The 21,564-nt window shown below is 36.2% G+C and overlaps 1 protein-coding gene across 3 annotated transcripts in view; it reads right to left on the bottom strand.

The window, feature by feature from the left end:
* The window catches only part of ATP10D (ATPase phospholipid transporting 10D (putative)), a 110,108-nt gene that overhangs the window by 86,706 nt on the left and 1,838 nt on the right, over positions 1-21,564 (bottom strand). The window contains exon 2 of one of the 3 annotated variants that reach the window (XM_073012423.1): positions 15,881-15,918. The exons of the other annotated variants lie outside the window; for them this stretch is intronic. The gene's annotated coding sequence lies outside the window, so the exon portion shown is untranslated. The remainder of the gene's footprint in view (positions 1-15,880; positions 15,919-21,564) is intronic. 3 annotated transcript variants of the gene reach the window in all.

The raw sequence follows: 21,564 nt of genomic DNA on the forward strand, positions 1-21,564 counted from the left end.
AAGTGGATAGATCCATGTTCCTAAATAGATCCACATCCCCAAATGCAGCAAACAGACTATTATGGAATGCAAAATTCCAACTACAAAGGAGTAATAAGTTCAAGAGATCTATTGTATATTATGGTGACTACAGTTAATATTGCATACTTGAAAATTGTTAAGAGAGTAGACTTGAAGTGTTCTCACCACAATAAAAACTATGTGAGGTAATACACATGTTAATTACCTTGAGTTAGCCATTCCACAATACATCCACATATCAAAACATCACATTATTCACCAAAAATACATACAATTTTTATTTGTCAATTCAAAATTTTTAAAACAAAATTTTCTCCTTACAACCCTTTCTCCCTCAGTCAATAATGTTACACATAGAAAGCTTTTCCCATAGAAACAGGTATTTGTTCTACAGAGAGCTAAAGATAAAATCTGTTTATAAAGATCTTTCAAATTGTTTTATTTCAGTGGATGCGTTTGTAAAATGAATAAAAAGAAATAACATTTTCCATGTTTGAAAATATCAGATTTAAAAGAGAAGAAAACAGAATCTTACGGTAGAAAATTAAAAGTAGAAATTAAGAGAGGACTTGACAAGAAGGCTCAGGGGAGGGTAGCACTGTGCCCACGGTAATCAGGAAAGAGCCTTTCAGTCTTTCTCTGTCATTTCCAGCGAAGTTAAAAGTATGTTAGTGGCCAGGCGCAGTGGCTCATGCCTGTAATCCCAGTACTTTGGGAGGCCAAGGCAGGTGGATCACGAGGTCAGGAGATCGAGACCATCCTGGCTAACGCGGTGAAACACCGTCTCTCCTAAAAAATATACAAAAAAACTAGCCGGGTGGGGTGGCGGGCGCCTGTAGTCCCAGCTACTCGGGAGGCTGAGGCAGGAGAATGGCGTAAACCCGGGAGGTGGAGCTTGCAGTGAGCTGAGATCCGGCCACTGCACTCCAGCCTGGGCGACAGAGCAAGACTCCGTCTCAAAAAACAAACAAACAAACAAACAAAAAATACAAAAAATTAGCCGGGCGTGGTGGCAGGCGCCTGTAGTCCCAGCCATTCAGGAGGCTGAGGCAGGAGAATGGTGTGAACCCAGGAAGCGGAGCTTGCAGTGAGTCGAGATCGTGCCACTGCACTCCAGCCTGGGTGACAGAGCATGATTCTGTCTCAAAAAAAAAAAAAAGTATGTTAGTACTTGGAGAAGCCTCAGTTATTAATAGTGCTCCACATAAATATTCAGGAAAATTTCTTTAAGATATGATAGGAAAGCAAATCAGTAAGTCATACCTTATCAAGCATCATCACAAATCATTATATCTTAAGGATTAGACTTCAGAGATGACTTAACACAGTGGTCACAAACCATTAGTCCTACAGCAAAATTCTACCCAATGACTTATTTTGTATCAGAGTGTTGGCAAACACATGGTTTTGTTTTATAAACAAAAATGTATATACACATGCACATATAAAAGCAAGATTTTAAAATAGAGATAAATGCACATAAAATATTGATAATTGGTTTTCCTTAAAAGAAATCAAGGGAACGGCCGGCACACATCTTCATATGGTAACAAAGGTTACTATGGACTTTGACTCCAAAGCTGCATTTTGCAGTTCACCATTTTTAACTGAAGGAACGAGCACTTTGCTCACCACTTTTTGACAAATCACATTTCTTCTGCTCTGGAAACCCAGGGTCAAATATTAGCTGTATCACTTAGTAGCTACTCAGTCTTCTAACAAATAAAATGAAACATGATTAAGAGTCAAGGAACATGCTATAAATAAACAATGCTCATCCTCTTCCCCACTCTCCTGTTTGAGTGTTTCTCAGGTCATAGATAAGTCAAGGGTGGGAATCTTGTACATTGGGCTTAGGTCCAAAGTTTTCAATTTAAAGTTGTCCAAGTAAATGCTCAATTCAATGTACCTATTAATGACTGAGACGTAGCAGCATAAAGTAGGATACAAACAGAAAACCAAACAATCAAAAAGACAGGTATGACATAAAGTGACCTTCATACTACCTAATCTCATTCTTCACCATTATCTCCAAAACTCATTCCAACAATGTTCATGGACAAACTGTATTCCACTTGTCCAGTGTTGCCCAAGCCCCCCTGATAAGAATCACCTGGGGCCCCTGTTAGTCACAGTCTCCAAAGCCTCTCCCCTGGCGATTCTGATTCTGAGGATCTGGAATGGGGTCTATGACATTGTAATTTAGTTAGTACTCCCAAAGAGTTAAGGAGGTTGCAAAGCATAGTGTACAATTTGCACCTCTCCAAATGCTGCCCTCTCTTTCTGAAGGACAAGTTAACCATATCACCCACTCACCACACCAGCTTCTATTCATCCTTGACACTGTTTTGGCTTGACCATGGAATGAGGGAGATTGGGAGGGGTCCACACAGGAGACACCATAAGGCGTTTTCTGCTCTGCCCCCATTAGAACCCTAAGCATGGCTCATATGCATTTGCCATAGTGCGTTACAGATGGCTTCATTATTCAAAGTCAGGGAACATACCTAATTCTTCTCTATGTGTCTGTCCAGTGCTTGGCCAAAGTTAGATGATATATAAATGTCTGTTGATCACTGAATTTTGTAGAAAAGAACATAAAGACATCCCATTTCCTTTTGCATGGCTCAGATCATAGTTGACGTCAACTTCTGGAACCCCTATTTGCCAGCTTAACTTGCTCAAAGGGTTGCTATGAGGATTCAGTGAGTTAATATATGAAAAGCACTTAGCACGTGTTTGACCCATAGTAAGTCCCAAGTAAGGGTTAACTACCATTGTAACTTTTTACAAAATGTTCTCTCTACAATATTTACTCATAAATATTAGCTGAGAATTTGTGTGCACAGTATTGATACTAACAACTATACCAATTATTCATCTATGTTTAATTTATTAAACTGCACCTCATACTGAACCACCCGGTCACATTCTGCTTTAGTAACTTTGCTCTTCATTTAATGGGGGAGACTTCTAGGCAACCAACTAGCTGAGGATAGCAATACTCTCTTCTCAACTGTTGCTAAGGAAAGTCCAGCAATCTAGTAGACAAAAGTTCTAATAAAGAACTTAATGGGCAGCATTTTCAGGGATTTCTAGGAACATCATTCATAATTCTAAGATTTAGCCCATTCTTCAAAGAGATAAATTTTCAGAGTTTTCTGCTAATAAACCAACTGGTCTCGTGTTTTATGACCTGATTCTCTGCCAACCATAGGAACCTTGTCTTGAGAATTAACAAAAATAACTTTTTAAAACTATATGAACAACCAGATGCTTGAAGTTCAATGATGATCACATAACCCAAGAAAGAATGTTTTAGATCTAGATACTCTACTACCATCAGTAATCTGCTGTCCTTAGAGGTATTGATTTATATTCTTAAAAAATTAAGTTAAAGTTTTGTAAGGAAAATGTATTAATTTTATTTAATATTTTGGAATAGTCTAGTGCTACTGTAAAGCAGGTCTGCATGATGCTAGATATTAATTTTCCCATCCAATATTTCATTTACTCACAGATTATAAAACCTGTAATTAAAGTTCTAAAATCTATAAGCTTTCAATTTTAGGTGTGAAATCAACTAAGATCAGAATTGAAGAAATACATATCAAGCATTGCTTGGCAAGTACTAACACTTTTGTAATAATTACTGTTTACAAAATACTCTCACATGCCATTTAATTTAGTTTTCACTTGATGTGGAATTTCATTTCATTTTTCAGAGAAAAACGTACAGTTCAAAGAATGTTTTAAAATTTTCTCAAGACGTCCAATCTATATAATGCTATTGAGCTGCTGAGACTGTTTTATGTTTTAAAACATATGTTTTATTCCAACTATATAATGCTATTAATACATAAAATTTTAAATACTAAAATATGGTCATTTACAATTATATTATTTCTAATTATAATTTTTTTTCTAGAAGATATTAAAAACTAAAATCCATCACTAACAGGATGTAGCTAGAATACACTAAGTTCCTTACTATACACAAATGTACTTGAAGGCAGATTTAGTTCTCAAAAGTCCTATTTCCCTTAATGAATGCTTAATGAAAAGCTTGCAGTAGGGCAGATTACCAAAGGTAAATACAGGATAATGAATTCTCTTGGGCTCAGTTAGCATTTTTAAATTCCTGAGGTCATCACCAGCCAACAATTTGAAAAATACACGTTAACTGGTCTAAAAGAAGAAAACATCTATAATCATCTATAATCATTTCAAGATGCCCTACGTTTGTTTTGCATCAAAATCTCCCGAACCTCATCCCCTAGGTTTCTTTTTTTTTTTTTTTTTCTTTTGGAGACAGTCTTGGTCTGTCACCCATGCTGGAGTGTAGTGGTGGGGTGGCTCGATCTCAGCTCACTGCAATCTCTGCTTCCCTGGTTCAAATGATCCTTCCACCACAGCTTCCCAAGTAGCTGGTACTATAGGCATGCACCACCATGCCCAACTAGTTTTTTTTTTGTTGTTGTTTCTTGTATTTTTAGTAGAGATGGGGTTTCACCATATTGGCCAGGCTGGTCTCGAACTCTTGATCTCAGGTGATCCACCTGCCTTGGCCTCCCAAAGTGCTAGGATTATAGGTGTGAGCCACCACACCTGGCCATGAACCTCACCCCTCTAGGTTTCTGATCCAGCAGGTCTGGGATGCGGCTCAGGAGTCTGCATGTCTAACACACTTGCAGATAGTACTGATGCTGCTCTGAGATTCACTACTCTGTGCTAACTAACTTTATTGCAAAATGCACAGTTGGAATTAAGACTGAGCAATTTATTAGATATCGCTCATGTTATTGGGAAGCCCATCTTCTTTGAATGTGTAACCTCAGCTATGCACTAATGGCTTGACAGCGGATACAAGAAGATCCTCACATTTAAGGCTCGAATTAACTAAAGAGCAAAGTCTAGTTTACACAAAAGATTGTTGATGAGATCTTAAGGATTTTTTCTGCAGATTTAATACAGTTAGAATTAGTTTCAACCAACATTTCCAAAAGTTGACCAAGAAAGAGCAATGGATCCTGACCTTGATAGACTTATAACCTTCTTCTCAACCAAGATGAGAAAACACAAACAAAACGCCAAAGTTCTTATATGTTCTAAACCATGGAAGACACAGGAATTCTCTATCATAGTCAATAAAAGGCACAGAGAAATTTCATATCTATGGATTTCTAACAATAAGATAGGAATCATTTCACAATAGACTCATGATAGGAAAGTCTCCTTGACCTACACATCAGAAGTAGCCAGCCCTGCCTGAAGCACAGTGAGCCCTGATAAAACTTGGTCTTGCTCCAATCTGTGTCATCTGTGACCCACTTGTTCAACACTCTCTATAGAAGCTTATTACCGCAGGCAGACTGATTCCTTATCTCATAGGTCATGACAAAAGCATCAAGATGTTTTCGTATCTTTGGTGGTTTCTTTGCTGCCCCAGGTGACAATGTGACATGTTGGTATGGCTCCACTACTATCCTCTATTGACAAAAAAAGGTTTTTCTTCACCTCACATAATCTTTGGAAAAGAAGGTAAGTATGAACAGTCTATGTGAATATGTCTAATATGGGCTTTTGTGATGACAAGGGTCAATTTATTTTGTGGGAAAACTGTGGATCTTGAATTATGAAGTTACATAATGCTTTGTATTCGCCATTGGGTGGAATGAATCAAATTTGCTGAATAAAATCACCTTGGAGTTCTTAGTGTCATTCAATATTTTCTGTTAAGTGACCTTGAACTAAATCCCCAGTAGGAGTACATATTCTATATTTTAGATATACATTAAAAGTCAGGCAAGGGTAATATGTCACCCAAAACGTTGAATTAAAGTAATTAATTTCTTTTAGACACGTCTTCCTCTGTTGCCCAGGCTGGAGTGCAGTGGTGCGATGACAACTCACTGCAGCCATGACTTTCTGGGCTCAAGCTATCCTCCTGCCTCACCTTCCCAAGTAGCTGGGATGACAGGCATGAGCCACCACATCTAGCTAATTTTTTATTTTATTTTGTAGAGACAGGGTCTTGCTATACTGCCCAGGTTGGTCTCAAACTTCTGGGCTCAAGCAATCCTCCCACCTCAGCCTCCCAAAGCACTGGGATTACAGGAGAGAGCCACTGCCCCCAGCCCTATAAGAAATTACTTTTGATAACTGGTGATTATTATCATGGGAGAAAGTGCTACATAAGTTCATAAAAAGCTAAGTCATATTACTTTCCACTTTTACCACTAGCAAAGAAATGTTTGTAATAGTTTCGTCATTTTAAGAACCCTAAATGGAAAAAAGGGCAACGGTACTGAAGCACTTAGCCCTTACATATCTTTAGAAAAGAGCTCATTCAATTTCAATTCACTCAGCAAGCATGACATGAAAACCTACTATATGCCAGACACCGTGATTGACTTTGGGGAGACAGAAATAGAAGATACTGTTCTACATCACAGAAGCAGGCTCTCACTCAGACTGAGGGAAGGAACTCTCCACAGCAATAAGTGACATGCTTTTATTTTATTTTATTTTATTTTTATTTATCTATTTTCTGAGATAGAGTCTCACTCTGTCACTCAGGCTTGAGTGCAGTGGTATGGTCTCAGCTCACTGCAACCTCCACCTTCCAGGTTCAAGCGATCCTCCTGTCCCAGCCTCCTGAGTAGCTGGGATTACAGGCATGCACCAGCAGGCCCAGCTAATTTTTGTATTTTTAGTAGAGATGGGGTTTCACCATAGTGGCCAGGCTGGTCTCAAACTCCTGACTTCAAGTGATCTGCCTGCCTGGGCCTCCAAAATTACTGGGATTAACAGGCATAAGCCACCACACCTGGCCGAGTGACATGTTTTACATAATTGCTGATGGAGAGTCAAATTAGAATTTTCACATGATATGTTTATTTTGAAAAATATATAAAAGTAGACTGTGGTATCTAGATGCATTGTTTCATACTAGAAATAGTTACCCATTCTTACTGTTTCCAAACGTGCACTAAATAAGAGTTTTTTCAGTTCTCTCATGTGAGAATAAAGCTTTTATATATTTATATATAATATCACATACATATATGTATATTTTATATATATTTATATGTGTAATATTATATACATATATTATCACATACATACATATGGGCATATTTTATATAAAAGAGGAAAACATGTAAAATCAAAACCATATATAATCAAATATATATATATATTCTATGGATGGTCCATTCAGACATTGAAAGCGTTAACGCTTCTCTTCTTCAATACACTTCAGATTTTTTTTTTAATGCTTCCCTTCTTCAATACAATTCAGATCACATGTCCAAATAAGTTACTGTTTGTGAATAATCAGGCTCAAAGCTGGTTTAGGCTAGCAAAAGGCAGGTAAAATATTGCAGTTGTATATGTGTATCTCTATGTTATCAGGAACTAAAAAGAAATCTTACCCATATTTATGGTGAATACCTAATATGCCTTAATTTCTTTTTAAAGCTGAAAAAAATATGAAAATATCGATGGTAACTATACTGTGTTTTGACTTTAGTGATCCTATGTGCTCCTAAACTAATATGTTATTGAAAAGACAAGATAGCATGTTTTTGAGATTTGGTTATTCAACATTAATAAATACTGTTATTTTAATAGACCCAAGGTCATATCAATAGCTACCATTTATAGACATATACCAGATTATATGCAAAGGATACACATGCATTCATTAATTTTAATCCTTACAACAAAGTACATATTATTATCTCCACTTAGTAATGAGGAAACAGAGTGTTTGAGAAACTCACCCAAGTGGCACATCTTAGTAAGTAGCTGCTCAAGCTTAATCCAGGTAACTTATATGGAATGAGAGCCTTGGCAGCTATCAGAGGGCTCTGATACAGGGCAGTGACACTTGAACAACGAGTTGGCAGAAGGCATATAGCTCTGGCAACCCACCAAAGAATGTGAGGGTTGAGAGAGACAATAGGAGAAAAGTGATATTAAAAAATTAAATTTAAGATATTTAGAGAAAAATGCTAAAGGCATGCTTCATTTGAAAAAATAAAGTGAACAAATAAATTTAAATATTTGCATTTATTTACTTTTTTGAGACGGAGTCTCGCTCTGTCACCCAGGCTGGAGTGCGGTGGCATGATCTGGCTCTTCACTGCAAGCTCCGCCTCCCAGGTTCACGCCATTCTCCCCGCCTCAGCCTCCCGAGTAGCTGGGACTACAGGCGCCCGCCACCACGCCCAGCTAATTTTTTGTATTTTTAGTAGAGACGGGGTTTCACTGTGTTAGCCAGGGTGGTCTGAATCTCCTGACCTCGTGATCCACCCGCCTCGGTCTCCCAAAGTCCTGGGATTACAGGCATGAGCCACCGCGCCCTGCCTGCATTTATTTACTTTTAAAACATTCATTTTGTACTAGGTGAGGTTACCCATTTTTCCTGCTTACTGTGCCTTAGATGGATTCAATAGAGGACTTTAGATGTGTTTGAACTATAATTGAATACATGCATATAAAATTTACTTTCAAATAAATGACTCACTTTTAACCTGACTCCAATATCACTGATCCTACCCGTAAACGACCACCAACCATCTTTTCACTGCCCCATATTCTCAAGTGATCTCATTTCCTTCCTTAGCTTAAATTTTATGGTTAATACTGTAATCACTTCCTCATATATTCTCTCACCCAGTGAACTCCTCTCTCACTTCTTTCTTGGCAAAACCCTCACCCTGCTTACATTCACATGTAAAGCTCTATGTACTCTGTTCCAGTACCTACAGGTTGAAAGTGGCTGGAAAGAAACGCACAACACCTTGTCAGAGTCACTTTAACCTGCTGACCACAAACTCTAAGTTGGCCATTCACACTGACTGCAATCATGCTGCATTTCCTGTCCATGTATTCTCCCACTCTCATACACAACTGTTTCATACCCTCTCCTTTCTCCTCGAACATCCAATATCTCGCTCCTAACTTTCTTCCTGCTGATGACCTTGTTTCTATTTTACTGAGAAAACCAAGGCCATCCAACGAGAACTTCCACAAGTTCTGTTCCTCTAGCACAGACCTCTTTACAGAACTCCAGACTGACGCCCAGGAGGCAGCCCATCTCCAGAAAGTAACAAGTGCAAATGGAGGTCCAAGCACTCTCCCCCAAACTGCCTATCCCCCAGATTAGCCCTGTCAGCTAATAGCTACCTTCTTCTAGATGCTCAGCCCAAAAACTTTTGAGTCATCCTTGGTTTCCGTCTTTTACTTACAACGCACATCATGTCAGTCTGCAAATTCTGTTGACTCCTCCCTTAACTATATCCAGAATTGTACCACTTCTCATCACCTTTATTACAATCAACCTGATTCACCACTATCAGTCTAGTCCTGGTATAACATAAGTTAGATCCTGACAATTTCACAACTTAAGACTCTCTAAAGGCTCCCATGTAATTACCGTAGCCACCTCCAGTGCTCCATATGATCAGCCTCTTGTTATTCTCTTTGCCTGTTTACTTTTCATGAAACATATATGTCACTTTCCAACAATGCATAGTTTACTCTGGTATTTTAGCTTTTGTCTGTCTCCCTCCTCCATCAGGATAGACATTTCTGTCTTTTTGGTTCATTGATATGGCCTAGGCCTGGAAGAGTACAATATCAGGCAAAGAGTAGATTTTCAATGAATATGTGTGGAATGAACCCAAGAATGAATGAGTAAAATAACACCCCTCTTATATGCAGCAAAGACTAGAATACCTTTAACAATCTTATACACACTGGCTCTACATGTGATATAATAACTTAGGCATTTCATGGTACGTAGCTCACTACAGCTCTTATTATGCATGCTAAAGTTATTATAGTTCACATTAAGATCTAGAGCATGTAACTCTAAAATGGACACTTACGAAACTCTGCAACAGGAAGACATAAAAAAGGAAATAAAACAAGTAGGACTTATTTTTAGAAATAGCTGAAGTATTTAAATTTTATTGTTCTAAAACTCTCCGGGAGGAAGTTATTCTGAGTAACCTTTTTTAAGACAGTTTAAAGTTTATTCTTTAAAGTATCAAAACAATTTCATCCAGGATAGAAATCACTATACAATGTGTACCCAATTTTCCTATATTTGACACGGCATTTCAAGTAAATTTTCTTCTCTGAGAATTCAGCACTAATGTTCTGAGGACAAGCATACTCTTTATAGTGATGCCTTCAGGGTCTTCAGAAGCATTTCCATAAGGTTTTCTTCAAGTACTTGAAGACCTCCTTGTTTTGAATGGTTTTACAGGCTTTTTTCCCATCAGCTGACCAAATCTGTTTTTATAAAGATTTTTTTACTTCCAACTACCTTAGAATAATTAAGAAATGTAAATAAATGACCTCAGTTGTCTTCAGGAAGTAGAAGATAAAAATTCAGCAAGATTTATTTAGTGAAATCTATTTTCACGATTTAGAGATTTCTTTTCCTTATATTTGTTAGAAAATAGGTACTGAAAGGCTACCATTGCCAACCAGCTACTTTTCCAGGCATTGAAAACTAACATGATGGGAAGTCCCATGTGAACTCCATGGTTTCTGTCCTCCAGGTACAGAGTCTAGTAAAGGGATCAGGCATGAACCTCATAAGATTCCCTCTTTACCAGAGGTACTTCAGAGATTAATTCCCACAAGACAAACTTTGATAAATATGTTGCCAAGCTTCAGACCACAAAATGGTAAGAGCATTAAAAGACTAACCAATAGATAAACAGTTAAGTTTCAAAATGAAGCTAGCACACAGATATGTGCTCACTTAAAAATCACAGCCAAAACATATATTTGAACTAGCAGAAGAACACAAGTTTCCCAGTGTGTAATCTTTACTCATTCACACTAAGGAAGGTAAACTCCAGTTTCATGTGGTAAGTTGTGTATATATGAAAAACAGGATAAACACACTGGATTGTGGTTCTAAACAGAATCTTTACAAGATTATTAGGAAGATAAAGGAGAATGAGCTAAAATGATTTAATACTTGTTTCTCCTACAAGGCCATCTTGTTTACTGTTTTAACCAATAACTGGACAATGCCTGGCATATAACATGCCCTCAGTGAAGACTTTTCAGTGAATTAACAAACATTAATCAGGTTCTTGTTGATATACCTTACACCCCAAAAAACACTCTTCAAATGGGATGAATCTTAAGAGAATAAGGGACAACCAATGTATAATAAGTATTATTGCATGAAGGAGTAGGTAGGTTCCTTTGCTGGAGATCTACTTGGTTAATTCCATCTTGACCCTTAAAATGGCCTAAAGCCTTTGCCGGAGAAAGTAATTATGTTTGTCCTCAGACTACTGATGACTTAAGTTGTATTAGATCAGTGGTCCTCAAATGGGGTCAATTGTACCTCCCCTTCCAGCCCCCTAGGACATTTGCTAATATCTGGTGATACTTTTGGTTGTGGAAAGAAGCCAGAGATGCTGTTAAATATGCAGCAATGAACAGGACAATCCTTCACAACAAATAATTATCTAGTCCCAAATGTCAAGAAATGCTGCTGTTGAGAAACTGTGGGTTAAAACAAGTCATCACATTTGTCCAAGGGAGAGGTAAGTGGCACTGTGGAAAGAACAGAGCATTTCTGAGTCATGGGTTCAAATTCTGGCTCTCCCTCTCAGCCCTAGTGGGACTTCTTATGACCCTCAGTTTTCCAATTAGGAAAATGGCAATGATACCATCTGCTCTGTAGGGTTGTTGTGAGGAGTTAATGGGAATTTATGTAAGGCATCTGACATATAATAACAAATGGTAGCTATTCTTACTTTTTTTATAAGAATACGTATGAATTGTTTGATGCCAACATTTCTTCAAAGTAGGAAAAGCATTTTAAAGATGTTTAAGAACTTAAACAAAAAACTCAGAATGTTAAAGCTGGAAAAAAATGTTAATATCCAACTAGTTTACACAGAAGAAAACAGGTTTGGAAAGAATGACTTACCCAAAATTACACAGCAAGTTAGTGGCAATTCACATACAATAATCCTGCTGTTTGCTCCACTACCATTTTCTTATTCATGCATATATAGATAGGCTTTTATTAATTCCTAAACTATGTCATTATTTATGAATGTGTCATAAATTATTTAAGTCAATTTGAATATAATATGATTATGCTTGCCAGAATTTTATATGCTAGTATGATTAAACTATAATATAAACTAAGATTTCTACAGATAGGTACTTATCCTAACATTTTCATGGCCTATTTGAGCTAATCTGTGGAATCTGCCCCATTGTTTCAGTATCACCCTAACAAATCTATTATTACTCACAGCGATTTTTTTTTTTTTTTTTTGAGATGGAGTTTTGCTCTTGTTGTCCAGGCTGGGGTGCAATGGTGCAATCTCAGCTCACCCCAATGTCGGCCTCCCTGGTTCAAGTGATTCTCCTGCCTCAGCCTCCTGAGTAGCTGGGATTACAGGCATTTGCCAGCACAGCTGGCTAATTCTGTATTTTTAGTAGAGATGAGATTTCTCCATGTTGGTCAGGCTGGTCTCGAACTCCCAACTTCAGGCGATCTGTCCACTTCAGCCTCCTAAAGTGCTGGGATTGCAGGTATGAGCCACCGTGCCTGGCCATAATGGTGTATTTTTTAAATTAATATCTTATAGGCCGGGTGCAGTGGCTCACGCCTGTAATCCCAGCAATTTGGGAGGCCAAGGCGGAAGGATCGCCTGAGGTCAGAAGTTTGAGACCAGCCTGGCCAATGTGGTGAAACCCCATCTCTACTGAAAATACAAAAATTATCCGGTCGTGGTAGCAGGCGACTGTAATCATAGCTACTCGGGAGGCTGAGGCACGAGAATCACTCGAACCCAGGAGGTGGAGGTTATAGTGAGCCGAGATCACACCACTGCACTCCAGCCTGGGCAGTAGAGTGAAACTCAGTCTCAAAAATTAATTAATTAATATCTTATAAGATCAATATTAAAAATTATTCATTTCTGATTTAATAGTCACATGAATAACACAGTTGGAAAAAAAGCCTGAACAAACACAGAAGCCACATACTACAAATATATAGGAAAAAAATATTTTCAACTTCAGTAGTAACCTAAAAAAATAATTTAAGACAGAGGCAGCATTTTTTGACTCTGAATGTAGAATGTAGCAAAGGGTTTCTTTATTCATAATGCTCAATGAAGGTATACAATCATATAATTTTGGGGGACTTTAACCTGCTCTTACTTCTTTAGACCCATAGGACAATATGCCCTAAAAGTGTTATCTCTGGCCCTCAGTAGAAATATACTCATCTCAGCCCAAGAAAGTCACTACACAGCCGGGCGTGGTGGCTCACATCTGTAATCCCAGCACTTTGGGAGGCCGAGGCGGGCGGATCACCTGAGGTCTGGGGTTCGAGACCAGCCTGACCAACATGGAGAAACCCTGTCTCTACTAAAAATACAAAATTAGCTGGGCATGGTAGTGCATGCCTGTAATCCCAGTTACTCTGGAGGCTGAAGTAGGAGAATGGCTTGAACGTGGGAGGCAGAGGTTGCTATGAGCCGAGATTGTGCCATTGCACTTAAGCCTGGGCAACAAGAGCAAAACTCCATCTCAAAAAAAAAAAAAAAAGTCACTACACAAATGTTCAGAAATAGAGAAATTGTTAACTGCATTATATGTAATTGTGTTAAATTTATTTCTAACGGAAATACAAGACAGCTGCTAAAAATGATGTTTAGGCTGGGCATGGTGGCTCATGCCTGTAATTCCAACACTTTGGGAGGCTGGGGCAGGCAGATCACCTGAGGTCAGGAGTTCAAGACCAGCCTGACCAACATGGAGAAACCCCATCTCTACTAAAAATACAAAATTAGCCTGGCATGTGGCGCATGCCTGTAATCTCAGCTGCTGGGGAGGCTGAGGCAGGAGAATCGCTTGCACACAGGAGGTGGAGGTTGCAGAGAGCAGAGATAGAGCCATTATACTCCAGCCTGAGCAACAAGAGTGAAATTCCATCTCAAAAAAAAAAAAAAAAAAAAAAAAAATTGTTTAAAAGAATTTTTAATGACTCAGAAAATGCTTAAAGTTTATAAAGTTTTAAAGCACGATTTAGACCTGTATACAAGTATAATCTCAACTATGAGTATATACAATATATAAACATGGAAGAATTTGGAATAATATATTTTAAAAACATTAACACTGGTTATTTTGAGACAGTCTATTAATAGCAGATTTTAATTTTTTCAGTGTTTTTATACTCTCTTTTTTTTTTTAGCCATTAACACATATACTTATTTTGGGATTAGAAAACAGATCTTCATTTTAATCAAAAAGTTAAATTTTGATTAAACTTCATATAATCATGAAGCCTACACACAGAACTTAATGTATTGCTTTTACATTTAAGATGTGGGAAAGAGACGCATTTGTTTAAGTCTTTTTTTTCTTCCCTTTTTTTGTAAAGCACAACTTCACAAAATGCAAGCCAAGTGTGCTGCCTCAACACTGAAAATGAATGTTCACACACAAGGCCATGTGTAACATGTGTACATATTAATAATAATGCTATACTCAATATTAAACCAGAAATTATGTTTAACTTAGTATATAAGTTTCTTGACATACAAGTTAAACATAGTTTAGTGTATAAGCTTCTCGATAAAGGCAAATACGTGTGTTTCCGCATAGAAGCATTACATGTAATTATAAATGTTGCAAAGCTAATTAATTAAAGCATTCACGTTTGGGGTTTTTGTTTTTTGTTTTTATGAAAAGATACTTACTAAAAGTTACCTGATAAATGTCTGGCTAAATTGTAATAAATAGCATACTTAAATGTCGATATAGTTTTGGGAGACTCTTCTTTCTGAAAATTAGTTGTGAAAACAGAATTTAAATGGTTGTCTGCTCACATAATTGTTTCAATGAAACATTTTTATGCCTATACGTATGTAGGGCATATAGAGTTTTTGATGTGAAAGTAATATAAAAATCTCAAAAATAAGTCAGTTATACTTTTCAAATATTACCTTCATTGCTCTTTAGAAAATTAAAGTCAGTAGGAAAATAAAAGTTTGTAGTTAAGAAAATTTTCAATTCCTAATTAAAAGCCTATTTCAAAATTCTTTCTGCTTATTTCTAATATCTTCATAACATGACTAATCTACAACATTCCAGAATGACCATATTCAACATCACATGGGCCAAGTAAGATAAAGAGAGCTGGGATATAGAATTTCCAGCAATAAATGAGGTACTTAATCTAACTTGATTAGATCTAAAGTATATTAAAAGATTACAGCCTATGTTGTTTAAAGATGCACTATGAAAATATTTTTATGCTTGGATTTTAAGTTTACAGAGTTAATTAATTACAACTTTAATGGTCACAGTAGGTGTATCATTCCTTACCACTTCAAAAGCATGCAGGATTGCTAAGAAAACTCGATTCCTTAGGCACAAACTCTCCAATGAAAGTCGTAAGATTCACATTTGCTTCTTTCAACCATCATCCCCAAATATATCCGAGATCAAAGAACTGGGGGGAAAAGTCTTACACTTTTTCCTTTATGAAACATTTGCACAAATGTTTAGTTTAATTCTGTTTTTTTTAAAGGGAATCTATTGCCAGGAAGCAAATAATAACATAAAACCTGTCCAACGCACACCTTTAAGTGTTGAACATTGTGTTTCTGACTGTCTTTTTTTAGTTTCATGTATTAAATTAATGACTTTTGCAGCCAGCTTAGTAATAACACAGAGGTATCTGAAATAGCATACAGGAAAGAAAATGAAGTTCTCTTTCCTGGAGACCTTTTAAGTCCGGCACCTACCTGTCAAAACCCAGTGAATATATTGACCTGCTCACCTGAGGATCTTACTCCAAGCCTGTGGTCTCCAGCTTTACTGTAGATCAGAATCACATAGAGAGCTTGTTAAAACATATATTCTGCCCACCCTGCTGCCCCCTCCCCAACCCAAGCACACAATCACACCAGTTTCTCTGATTCAGTAGTTCTGCAGTAGCCTGAGAATTTGCATTCTAACAAGCTCAAGTGATACTGATGAACCTACTCTGGGGGCCACACTTTGAAAATCATAGACCTAGGCAACTCAAATATACTCTGGAAAGACTTACTTTTAATTAATGAATGCAGATGCTCGTTCATAAACCCATGGTAAATTGAAAACATCATAAGTCAAAAGTGCATGTCATACACTAACCTACTGAACATCACAGCTTAGCCAAGCTTACTTTAAATGTGCTCAGAACATTTACATTAGCATACAGTTGGACAAAGTCATCTAACACAAAGCCTAGTTTATAATCAAGTGTTCAATATCTCGTGTACTTTACTGAATACTATACTGGAAGCAAAAGACAGAATGGTTGTGTGGGAACTTGAAGTACAGTTTCTACTAAATGTGTATCTCTTTTGCATCATCATAAAGTGGAAAAATCATAAGTTGAACCATCATAAGTCAGGGACTGTGTATTTTCCCCAAGAAGTCATTATCATTAAATATTATTTTTATGCAGTTAATCTTTCTCATACAAATGATGTATATATTAATGTTTAAATAATCAGTGAAACTATTTTTCTTATATACAAGAAATAGGGCAATTATTTTCTATATGAGTAACCACAGAAGTTTTTAAAAAACAAAGGAAAATAATATGCCTAAAAGAAAGAGAAATGATAAGAGATAAAAAGAATAATGAATAGGAAAGTAGAATTATTTGTAGCTGAAATGGAAAGAATTTAGCCCCTGAACAACTGTAAGATCAAAAGGTTATATCAATAGATTACATCAGAGGTTTTCTAAAGGTCTCTCACCGATTATTTGCTCAAGCTATGCAGATGAGGCAAATAAGCACATTAGAGACTAAAATTTTGAATTATATTCTGTTATTTTCTTTAAAGAATATAGCATATTACTGGATATGTGATGAAGACAGATAGGTATTAACATTAGTTATTTTGTTTAAACTATAAAAAAGGAAAATTCAGTCTGATAGATGAGAGATTTAATTAATTTCTAAAATGTATTAAAGACTTTCCTTTGGAAGCTACTGAATGAATTAATATTAATATATTATAATTATCACATACAGAAGTATTATTTCACAGTGGCTAAAAATTACTTCAGCACATGACTTATTGCAATGAAAGCATGGATTACACATGTCAATTACTTAAACTGTCTCAGTACATATATTTAAACTGTACCTGAGGCCTATAAGTATTACTAAGAATAGTATATAAACACAAATAAGAGGCAGATCAAAACTATAAATGGTATTAGAAACAAGTTGATCTTCATTGAAATTATAAAATAGATTCATGATAAATACACAATCCCAATAATTTACTCAGTGGTACCTATGCATCACACTACATTTATTTTGAATAAGTACTGATAATATAAATAGTTATTTTCAAAACAGCAACAAACAGCAGCTGCAATTAGCAGAATGAACACAAGTTTGGCAAACAGATTCACAGTTGTCCATTTACCACAAGCTTTTAGCCTTTCTGAGCATCAGTTTCCAAATCTGTAAAATGGAAATAATATCACCACCTCACACAATTTTGTAAAGAGATTTATTAAACAATGCACTGTGCCTAACACACTAAAGGTGCTCTGTAATTTTAATCTTTCAATTAATATTTTTGGCACCACTACTATATGCTAGGCATTGTTATTTAGACTGGAAATAAACCAGGGAACAAAATGGACAAAATTATCTGCCTTCTAGGAGTTTATTTCTATGGTACATTTATTTTACCTTGTCCTAGGCACGGTGCTGGGTACTTTGGGAATGAATAAACTAGCCCCAGAACAGGTCAAGTATTTAATTCAATAAAAGGATGAAATTAGGATAATTGTGCAGTATATGAATTTAGGGAAACAGAAAGTCTTATGAGAAAGTATGGTGTGAGGTCAGAGGATAGAAAGGGAGAAGAGGAAAGGCTTCCCAGAAAAGAAGGTATTATAAGTAAGCCTTGGGAAATGTTTAGAATCCTGACAGAAGAGATTTATAGATTTTAGAAAAGGTAATACGAATACAGGCAAGGAGGCAAGGAGGGTGCAGACTATTTAAGTAACAATGAGTAGTTCAATATGGCTGCAGTTTCAAGTACAAATTAAGAAGTGATGGCAAATTAAATGAAAATCTAGGTTGGGACCAAATTGAAGCCCTGACTTGCTAAGATGAAGAATATGGGAAATCGCCGAAGATATCTGAGAAGAGTGTGATATGATACAGACATTTATAAGATTTATTTGCACTTCCTTTCGGCCAGAACCGCCATCTTCCAGTAATTCGCCAAAATGACAAACACAAAGGGAAAAAGGAGAGGCACCCTATACATGTTCTCTAGGCCTTTTAGAAACCATGGAGTTGTTCCTTTGGCCACATACTAAAACCTTCTAACTATATTATCGTAGTCTAATTAAGGGGAAATCAAAGTTTAAAAACACATGCTAAGTAGTTATGAATCCTATAAATAAAAGAAAAAGATTTCACAACATTTTGAGACAGGTAAAAACTGATTTTCACTTTCCTTCTCATAACCAAGAAAATTATGATTTGTATTACCTAGCCTACCTAAAGAGTTAAAACCTTGTAAGTTTTACTAAGAGGAATGTAGTAGTACCCATCTTCCTCATTCAAAAAGGCCTTAAACTGAATAAGCAGACTTCAGAAAAAGAAATTAAGGAGTATTTAATTAAAGCCTATCAGCCCTAGGCCCTGGCAATTGAAATCAACAGGAAATTAAAGAGAAGTAAAGCTTAAATCTGTTCAACACTGCTTATTATTTTAGAAAACAGGTGGGGGCAAAACAGTGAATGTGAGCAGAATAGCTTTATTTTGTGATTTCCCTTATAATTCAAATGTTCTCATCAGAAAAATAATTCAGAAATAATGATACCTAACATAAAAGTACACACGATAAGGGAGACAGGGCAACTTTGTGAAGGAGGGGATATATAATATCATATATGTGCTCTTCATACTAGGATAAATTGCTTTATTAGGATAGTGATTTGTTTTCTCTGATAACTAAAGTATATTCACTGCAGAAATTTTAGAAACTATATATTAACACCATGAGAAAAATAGAAATAAACTATAATCCTACCACCCAAATATAAATACTATTAACCTTTGTTTATTCCCCACCAATAAATTGGTTTCTGTGCATAGGTTGATTTTTTTTTTTCAAAACTAGGATATCATTTTGTAACTTGCTTTTATCCACTTCTCATACCATAAACATTTTTCCATATCATGAATATTTTCTCATATTACTGAATAGTCTTCCCAACAAAATGATACATTTTGATTTGTTGTCCACATTTGTTAATGTGATGTGTGAAAATGTGGTAATTTATTGCCATGTTGGATTTCTTTGATTATTGGGAGGTTAACATCCCCCCTACCCCAACCTTAGATAATTAAATTTTTTTTGAATTGCCCATTTATATCTATTTCTCATTGGGGTTCATTTGTATAGCAGTATTAATCTATCTCTGCCTTAGTCCATTTGGGTTGCTATAACAAATTACCATAAACTAGGTGATTTGTAACCAACAGAAAGTTGTTTCCTAAAGTTCTAGAGGCTGGGAAGTCCAACATCAAGATGCCAGCAGATATTGTGCCTGGTGAGAGCTCACTTTCTGACTCATAGGTGGCACCTTCTCACTGCATCCTCCCATGGTGGAAGAGGCAAGGCAGCTCTTTGTGGCCTCTTTTATGAGGGCACTAATTCCATTCATGAGGAATCCTTTCTCATAATCTAACCACATTCCAAGGCTGTACCTCCTACTACCATCACACTGGGGATTGGGAATCAACATATGAACTTGGAAAGGGAGGGAACAAACATTTAGACCATAGCAATCTCACACTGCTTTTTATAGTATCTTTTTAAAGGGAGCATGTAAAATACAGAGCTTACCATTTATCTTTTTTTTTTTTTTTTGCTTATTATATTTCTTGGTGATATTTTTGAAAGTGGTATTTTGTGGTTATAAAAATAACAGTTGCTTTAAAAGATTTTGGAATATTAGAAAAAGTATAAAAAAGAAAATCAAGCTATAACTCTACCACCTAGGAAAACATTTTTTGGGGGGTGGGGGAAATATGATATTTTAATGGATATGCCCATTGATGCAAAAGAAACTCATATGCAAACAGGAACTGCATTAATCTTTTTCAATCCTTGTTAATTTAGGACACTGTCTTAGAGTAATAGCTTAATAAATTTTTTGATTAAATTAATTAAATTTTATGTATTTATTTCAAAATTATATTTTACACATAAGATAATATATTAAATTTCACTTTTTTATGGAATACATTGCAAGTATATTTTCCAAGTCATTAAATTAAAAAAAAAAACTTTTGTAACTGAGTTTTATCAGTATAGATTAAAACTACACTAATTTATTTAAATATTGTGTTATTGGGGCTTTGTTTCCATTTTTTCATATTACAGATAAGATTGTAATAAACATATTTATACATCTTCATATGCGATTCATATTATTTCCTTAGGCTATGTTTTTAGACCCAAAAAATCACTTAGACCCAAAATTACTTAGTCAAAGGCTGTGAACATTCAGAGGTTTTGTTTTATTTTGTAGAGATGAAAGCAAAACGGGACCAGGCAGGTATTGAACCCCTGAGCTCAAGGGATCTTTCTGCCTCAGCCTCCCAAAGTGCTAGGATTACAAGCACGAGCCGCTGTGCCTGGCCCAACATTCACAGGTTTTAATACATACGACCATGTAATTGTCTCAAATAGTTGTATTGATATACCTTTTATCGAGTAGCATTAAAAAATTCCATTAAGGTCACAACTCTTTTACAAAACTAGCATCACTATTAGTCCTTATTCTGCAAAGCTATAAAAAAAAGTATTGTTTCTACGGCTAAAATGATTTCTGAAATGAAATAAATTTATCTCAGAAAATAGGGAAGGAATAACTGACCAAGAATAGTGATAGCATCCAGCACACATATATTTGTTCCTACAGTTGATAAATCAATTCTCCTTTTCTTCAAGCACTATTACATTTATATTTATCAAGGCATTGTTCTGTGAGAATTCTCAAACAATCTTACTTGTAGCATTTTCTTTGATTCTTCCTCAGTAGAACTACTTCCAAATATATGAGACAATAAAGAAAACATGTAATGAAGGCTTGAATATGTGTATTTTTTTAAACCCTTAATTTAAAAAGTCAATTATAGGAAGTACAATTGTCTGACAGGTGAGTCACCTCTGTACTATGATAAATTATAATCATATTTGAGCATTTTCCTTCATTTTACTGACAATAGCAAAATAAATGGTATCCTATTTTTTTCTGGGGACGGGGAGACAGAGTTTCGCTCTTGTTGCCCAGACTGGAGTGCAACCGCGCGATCTCAGCTCACTGCAACCTCCACCTCCCGGGTTCAAGCGATTCTCCTGCCTCAGCCTCCCGAGTAGCTGGGATTACAGGCATGCAGCACCACGCCCAGCTGATTTTATATTT

The sequence above is a fragment of the Chlorocebus sabaeus genome, chromosome 27 (assembly GCF_047675955.1).
Source record: "Chlorocebus sabaeus isolate Y175 chromosome 27, mChlSab1.0.hap1, whole genome shotgun sequence".
Taxonomy (NCBI): domain Eukaryota; kingdom Metazoa; phylum Chordata; class Mammalia; order Primates; family Cercopithecidae; genus Chlorocebus; species Chlorocebus sabaeus.